Source organism: Neofelis nebulosa, chromosome 12, assembly GCF_028018385.1.
Source record: "Neofelis nebulosa isolate mNeoNeb1 chromosome 12, mNeoNeb1.pri, whole genome shotgun sequence".
NCBI lineage: Eukaryota > Metazoa > Chordata > Mammalia > Carnivora > Felidae > Neofelis > Neofelis nebulosa.
Genome location: NC_080793.1, coordinates 55,726,692 through 55,734,611, shown reverse-complemented (window position 1 = coordinate 55,734,611; position 7,920 = coordinate 55,726,692). Strand labels below are relative to the sequence as shown.

Here is a 7,920-nt window from a genome sequence, read left to right as displayed (position 1 = left end):
AGAGTCCTCTGTAAAAATGGCCAGCCTCGTGGACTGGCTGAGGCCTCCCTTCTTACTGCGTGGATGTTAAACTCCAGGAGAGGGGACCTCTGCAGAACGCAGACCGGTTGGAAGTTCTGCCCTCATGAGCTCCAAGCCCCACCCTCTGGCTACATTATACAGAAAGCAAACACAGGGCTGACCTCTTTTAATGTGAAATCCCCGGTCCAACCATCTCTGACAGAAAGTGGCCTTTGGGTGCCCTGTCTGAAATAAATGGGGTTGGATCAACGCGATGGCCTTTTCTGGCACCCCAGAAACCAGAGACATTCCTCCCCAGTAATTCGTGTGCAGCACTGAGAGCATGAATCTTGGATGCCGTTGCAGAAGGAACCACGAGCCATTTATTCTTAGTCGAAAATTGGCAGCCTTGACGTTTTGGGGAATTTTTAATAGGACTAGCAGAGGAACCAGCATTAGGGATTATTTTCTCAGTGTGGGGTTAGATGTGTAATGCATATGTTTGCCCTGAGGACCCTAAACCACATACTATAAAACTTTGTTAAAATGCCTTTCTCCTCCTCGACTATTAACATTTTCCTGTGCGTATTGTTCATTTCTTACGGTCCCGGCCAAAAGTTTAGAAAGCTACGTTCCCCCACAGACCATTATTTTTGTGCTAATTAATTAGCGAAACCAATATCTCAGATATGAAATTCCAAGCTCCGGTTACTCAGTTTGGCTGAAAATCTGTTTTTCTAATTATTGACTACTTTCTGCTACTTTAAGTCCACCACCTAAGTTCTTGGACAGAGCCAGCTCCTGGGAGCTGGGGAGGTCTCCAACGGCCACACAGTTCCACATCCAACGGGGGAGTGGAAGGAAGAGATTGCAGCTGTCCGAGTCACTGAGGATTTGGGAGGAAGTAAGAAGAACAGAAAGAGGAGATTTGCAGGAGAAACTTACAAAGGAAAAAGAACTTTTGACAAAATTTCAGTGAGGGGTAATCCTCTAAAATTGCTAATACCCTGACACTCTTAGAGACAACACAGTCCCGGAAAGGTACAGGTCAAGGGAATAATGATTGAGACTTGTCTGGAACGAAATCTGCATACATACTGTTGTGTTCTTATGCCCCGGTTTTATTTCTGAAATCCTGGAGCGGACGAACCTTTTGTTTCTCATCTGATAGGAATTTAGGCCAACTGTTTTCTCACTACTCTCGGTGTTTACATCTGGCGTACCTGGTGGGTACATTTGGGGATACCTACACGCACACATATACATATAGACACATGTGTGCACACACACATACACACGCACACACGTACACAAGAGATTTTGAAATCTGCCTAAAATGTGACTCACTAATCTGCAGGATTGGGAGATTGGACAGAACACAAGGAACAGTGATTCATGAAAAATAAAATACTGTGGCACATATTCACCCCACGGAGCTGAAACAATGTAATAAACCACTTAGCCATCACCTAAAAATCAGACAAAAGCAAATGGATAGATCAGGAAAAGAATAGGAGTCAATATGAAAAGCAAACATGGGAGATAAACATATATGTTTATTATAAATATACAGTCACGGTTATAGCTATAGTGGTGATGTCAGGTATACAGATTGTTTTTCTCTCCTGTATTTCTTTTCTAATTATAATGGTTTTTATAAAGGTAACAGGGAAGGTGGCAATGTTCCTGGAGCAGACACGTATTGCAAGCACCGGGAAGGCTGTTCTGTGCACCGTGTCAAGCTGTAACTCGTGACTCCCAAAGGGGCAGCAATCTAACCAGGCGAGTACGCTGCAGCTCGGAGGTTACATACTGTGAGGTCAACCTTCTAGCGTGTGAGACACAGAAGACTTGAACTCAGCTCTGTCTGGAAGAAAACCCAGGCTCTCTCTCCAAACATGTTTCTTGGGAAAACAGTTGCACGGCACGCCTCAGCATGCAGAGGTGGGTTTTTTTTTGTTTGCTTGTTTCGGGGGGCTTTTTTTTTGTCTTCAAATTAAAATTGTACTCTTGAACTTGTGTCTGTTGCCTTCCAACTCCCAAAGACCGGGCCCTGAGCGTATACAAAAGCATCACTGCCTCAGGCATTTTTACACCGGTCAGAGGGGGGAGGCCCTTCCTGATCTGCAGCCAGCTCAAAGTCGGGGCTTTAAAAGGAAACGAGAAGGACTTTCTAGTGGTGTGAGGGGCTATAAAGAAGGGGAAGGAGGGACAGAAATGACAGCCTGAGCAAGAACAGTCAGAGACAAAAGGCTTGCAACTGTTTTGGTAAGGACATTTTTTTCTCCACAGTCCACCTCACCCATCAATGTCTGGTGCCCTCCCTGGCACACACCGTGAACTCCCCACTTGCCGGGCAGGGCCTCCAGCTCCAGAGATTTCCTGAACTCACACCACCGCAACTCCACAACAACCCATGAGAATGCTCTGATGCACGGATCCATTAGTGAGAATAACTAGCAACGAGCTAAAGGCAAACTCCCCCTCTCCCTCACTCCCAGACGATTTCTCTCCTTTCAGCAGAACTTTGAAAGTGTTCACTCACAGAAAATAACTCAGGTGGCATGTTGGGCATCATGGGAGAAATGTGCTCATTAGTTGAATTTTAAGCATTTCCCACATTTTAATTATCCTTGTACTGCTAGTATGATTTTGTCATATTCCACCACAGGCTCAGTGTTTTTCTTTGACTTCTTTAGACGGGCCCCCATTTTTTTTCCCCGATGTGTATTTCATCGTGTTTGTTTCTAGGTGCTAGCTAATTGGTTTATTAAATGGCCTCAGCCCGGGTGGGGTAAACACATGCTCTGGTTTCGTTTCTCTCCACTTTCTCCTCAACCGGCAGCGATGAAAAGGTCACATCACAGAATTTTATCTGCATCCTGGTATCTGGTCAGAGAAAGAGGTGTGAGGAAGAGAAGTCAGACGGCAATGTTCTATGTTGTCAAGACTAACGGACAAGTTAGGTGTTACACAAATTAAGTGATATTGTCCTTCATCTTTCATGAAGGCTATTACTTCTCCGATGGATCCATACAGCAAGCACAACTGCACACATTAACCCTCACCACAACCAGAGGATCATCTTCGTTTTACAGATGAGGAAACTGAAGCTCCGAGAGGGTAAGTAAACCTGCACGAACCTTCTCCCAAGCCGATAAAGAGAAGAGCCAGCCTGCGTACCCAGCCATTCTGATTCCACAGTCCGTGCCCTTGGGCTTCAGCATACAGCGTCCCCGCGTGAAACAGAAGAGTGAATGTATACGCACCTAAGAGATACAGGATACAATGTGATTTTGTGAAGGAAGTGAATTCGCATTTTCTAAGTTACTTCCTTCAGATGAGTCTAGCTCTCTCCCATGGTGTTCTGACAGTTTGGTGGCCGTAGCCAAATCGAAGATTATTGGGCAGGCGTCAGTTCTGAGATGCGTGACACTCGACCAGGAAGTGAGCAGCGGTTTACTTTCAATGATATACTTATTGTAGCTCCGTATTACACCGCTTAGAAGGCATGCTATTCATAAGAGGCCACGGGGGCGGCACATGGAGCTCTCCAGGGGCCGGTTCTCTGCCTGACACTTTTCATCATTTTTTAAGAAGTAGTAATGTAAATGATGGAACATTTTCCTTGTATTGCCGGTGACACTAACGGGGAAACAGGAAACGTATTTGACTCTCAAAATGACAAATACAGAAGAATGGACAGTCATAAGGCAAAGGCTTGGGAACTGAGCTGTTGAAGTAAATGCATTTGCTCAGCCATAGCCCGCTGCAGAGGAAAGGGATATGGCTACAATCGCTGGGAAAATGTTTCCTAGTAATTCAGGGGAAGAGACTTCACCTTGAAGTACACCTTACTCTTCCCATCAAAGGAGCCAAGTACACATCTCCTTTCATTGCTAGAGCATGGGGCAGGACTCTCTCCTTTGGCCAGAACCAAAAAAGGAGAGCGGAGCACTTGCATTAGGAAGAGACAAATAACTTCAGGCTTTGCAGATAGAAAAGGTAGCCACACATTTTACAGACTGATACAGTTGACTATTCATAGCCAATATCATTACAGAGAGCCACGTAGGTCCATGCACAGTTCTGAGTGCTTGAAACTTACTAACCCATTCAACCTTCTCAACAATAGGAGGTGTTAAGAGGAGAATTTCTATCCCCATTTTGCAGAAAAGTTAAGTAAGTTGCCCAAAATCACAGAACCAAGATTTGGATCTAGACAAGCTGTGCTCGTAACCACAATATTATGCTGCTTGTCAGGATAAAAGAAAAAAAAAAAAAAAAGAGAGAGAGAGAGAGTTTCTATTTTAAGTGAAATTTGAACTACATATGAAAGCACAGTGGATAGAAGCAGAGCACATGAACCAGGTAAAGCACTTGGAAGATCACCATATCCTAAAAGAAGGAGTGAGATCTGGACGAGAGGGAACAAAGCTATCCCCTTACCTTGTGTAAAAGTTTTGAAAAACACACAAAACTCCTAGTTCCGAGGTGATAAAGCAGAAGTGGGCAGAGAGCGGGGGATGTTTGCAGGGGGAAACATTAAACATAAAAATCAAAAGTTCACAGAATAGAATTTGCAATGCACTCCATAGAATTATATTTCAGTAAGCCACGTTTTGTGTCACCCATAATTCTATTCTTCGGTATAAATCCTTTTGTTTTCCGAATGCAATGTTGAGCTATATGATTCCATTATTTCAGGAGATAGATATTTAGGCTGGGCAGACCCACTTGACTATTGGCAGTGGTAACTGGAGAGCTTATGCAGCACCCATTAGGCAACGTGGCCTTAACAGGGCCACTTCTCTCTGGTTGTGCTCTGTACTTGACAAAGTGACTCAAAGATCTCATGTCATAATAGCTAAAGCTTACTACAAGCCAACAACCAAAGCCGGGGGGTTGGGGCAGGATAATCATTTTATTCATTGTAAAGCTAGATATGATAATTAAGTTACAAGGAACTCGGGGGGTGCCAGGACAGAACTATCAAAACCATAAACAATGATTAAAACAGAGCCTAAAAAGAAGCAAAAACAATCAGGCTTTCTAAACAGAACAGTAGGCTACAGAGAAACAGTCTTCAAACGCGAGAGCAAACATTAGGTGTTGACTGGGGACATTCAACTTCAGGGTGAATTCCTGCGTCCAGATTTTGTAAAACACTCAAACGCGTTCCAGAAATAGGTAACCGAATCTCCAAGTCCATGACTTTTTATTTGTAATCTTCTGAAGGAAAGAATACACTGGCCTGGGGTGATTTCAACACAGCCTGAATTTGCAGCCGGGACTTGCTTGGCTGGCGTTGCAGGGTCCAGTGACGGTGGACCACGGGCGCTGGGGGGAGGGGGACCAACTCCCACATGAGCCCCTCAAGTGTCAGGGCGCCCCTGACCCCGGCCCTGCTGCTCCACACGTCCTTGGGCGTCATTGGAACCCCGGAACCCCGAGGGGTGCCGAGAGCAGGTTTTTATTTTCTGTTGTTGTCGTCGGTGGAGCGGAGTCCCGCATTCCATAAATGTAAACTAGGTTTAATTAGAACTTTTATTTAGAAAAGAAAAAAAAAAAAATGGATTGTTCTGGGGAAAGACGTCTAAGGACCTCCTTCAATACTGTATAGCAAAAACACAGAACATGCCATATGAACCCCGCTTGGGAAATTCAAATAAGGAGCTTTGGAAACATAACGTGATTTGGCAGGAGCGTGATTTGAATGTGGTTGCGAGGTCCCACCAGCCACATATGCTTTTGCTAAGCGGCGCTGGTCCTTTCTTTCACAGCCGGAGCTTTTAAAACGTTACTTTATATATTTTTCTCCGAGTATCATTCTGAACCCAAAGTAGTTAACTCTGAATGAAACTCTCCTATTATGAAACGAGAACCCGTCCTGGAAAGGAGGAGGGGGAGGAAGATGTTTGACTGTGACCCCTCTCTCTTCTCTCCACCCCCTCCGAGCACACGCACAAAAACTGCAGAAGGAGGGGAGGGGAGCAGAAGGAGAAGTCTGCTTATGATTATGAGTTGAACTTTGAACTGTTCCTATTGTTCCTGCCAAGGAGTTTTGAATGCTAATGTGAAAAGATATATATAAAGTTAGAGCTGCTAAGGTATTTTAAGAGTCTACTGTAATGCACCGACCTTTTTTTTTTTTTCCCTTCCCTTGCTTCATTGTTAAAGATAATATGCCTATCTAACAAAAATGCTTTCAAGATGTAACCATATTTTGAAATGAGTATCATAATACATCCTTTGCAAGCCTGGAATTTGGAAACAAAGAACTTGCTTTAATCTGTTTTTCTTTCCTACCTGATGAGCAAAGAGACAATGCTGCTGGAGAAGGTTGAGACATGTCCCCAGTCTCGTTTGCTTCTTTCCCTCTTTCTTCATCATGTGGAACCTGACAACCTTTCTTTCTGAAGCTACATAAATTAGACAGGGTGAAGACTATCCCTAGCTCCCAAACAAGCCAAGACAAGAAAGGATGCCCCGGTTGACAGACAGACTTCCAGTGTTTTTGCTAAACCGGTACAGCGGTAAACTCCCCCATGCTCTCCTCTCCACTGAAAGAACAGCAGAGGCTAGATCCCTAGGCTTTCTTTCATTTCCCTCCCTTTTAGAGTTGAAAGGACATTTCACATCATGTAAAAAAGGCCAAACAGGCCAAATGTACAGGCTTGGTTATGAATCCCCACCCTGGGTCACAAATGCCTCCTGTGTTAGTCTTACCTGAGAAATCTCAGTACGATCCACCCGACTCAAGTGGCTTCACTGGTTGAAATGGCTGTCCAGTAGGAAGGGGTTGATCTTTCCCTGCTGAGGTCTGGGGCAGCAAAAGTCCTCTGTGATTTTTCAGATAGGTAGAGAGAGCGCGACAACCCATAGCCGATGGGTGATATGTCTCAGTGCGCAACAGGGGAAGGGCATGTCAACATAACCATCTGATTGGGAGAGATCATGGCAGTGATGTCTCTGTGACAGGAGGGATGGGAAAGCCTCTAGGAAGGGACTCGGCAAATAGAAGTTTCCCAGTATATTTTAACGGAATCTGGATCTCAGATCTGTCTTTAAGAACGTGTCCGCGTGGGCCTTAAGAAAACCTTAATTTTCCTAAAAGAGGTTTGGGTTAAGATTTCAGGCCTTCAGAGGACAACTTAAGGATCTAGTTTATTCATAGAAAGCATTAGTCACCCTGAAAAACTTTCCATTGTCAACACCCTCAGGCTTCTAGAAAGATGAACACTGTTATGAATTGCAAAACCTACCAATCTTCTCCAACAGTGTACCATGCTGCATTAGGGGAAACCTGATCTCAAACAATAAATCTCTATTATTTTCAACAGACATAGAGACTTACAGATGGGAAATTTCTAAACAATTATATTGGGGTCTCTGTGTTTTTCTCCGGTATTCTGCACCATTAATGATGGTATCTAGATTCCAGCAGAAGTCCCCTCCATGTGAAGTCTATGGTCCCTCTCCTAGCCAGAATCAAAACACTGGCAAATTTATTCCAATGTTGCAGAATTTAGCAAGGCCACTGCATGACTGAACAGTTCTGCATGCAAACGGGTCTCACGGGCTAACTGCAGGAATAATAGGTTGACCATTGTTACAGTTACATTCTGATGAAATTTGGGTAGATACGGCTTAAGCCAAGCAATACGGTGACCCGAAAGTTAATGAAAGAAACAAGCAAAAGGGGCACCTGGGTGCCTCAGTCGGTTGAGTGTCTGACTCTTGATTTCAGCTCAGGTCTTGATCTCATGGTTTGTGGGTTCGAGCCCCACATCGGGCTCTGCACTCATAGTGGTAGAACCTGCTCGGGAATCTCTCTCTCCTCTCTCTGCCGCTCCCCTTGCCAGCTCATGTGCACGCTCTCTTAAAATAGAAAGAAAGAAAGAAAAAGAGAGAGAGAGA

The 7,920-nt window shown here is 44.4% G+C and overlaps 1 long non-coding RNA gene across 1 annotated transcript; it reads right to left on the bottom strand.

The window, feature by feature from the left end:
- Nucleotides 1-1,534: 1,534 nt before the first annotated feature.
- LOC131490883 (uncharacterized) lies at nt 1,535-7,103 on the bottom strand. The gene is made up of 2 exons (XR_009251247.1): nt 6,730-7,103; nt 1,535-2,053 (listed from the first exon to the last, which is right to left on the bottom strand). It is a non-coding gene; the product is annotated as an uncharacterized LOC131490883 (long non-coding RNA).
- Between the last annotated feature and the right edge of the window lie 817 nt (nt 7,104-7,920).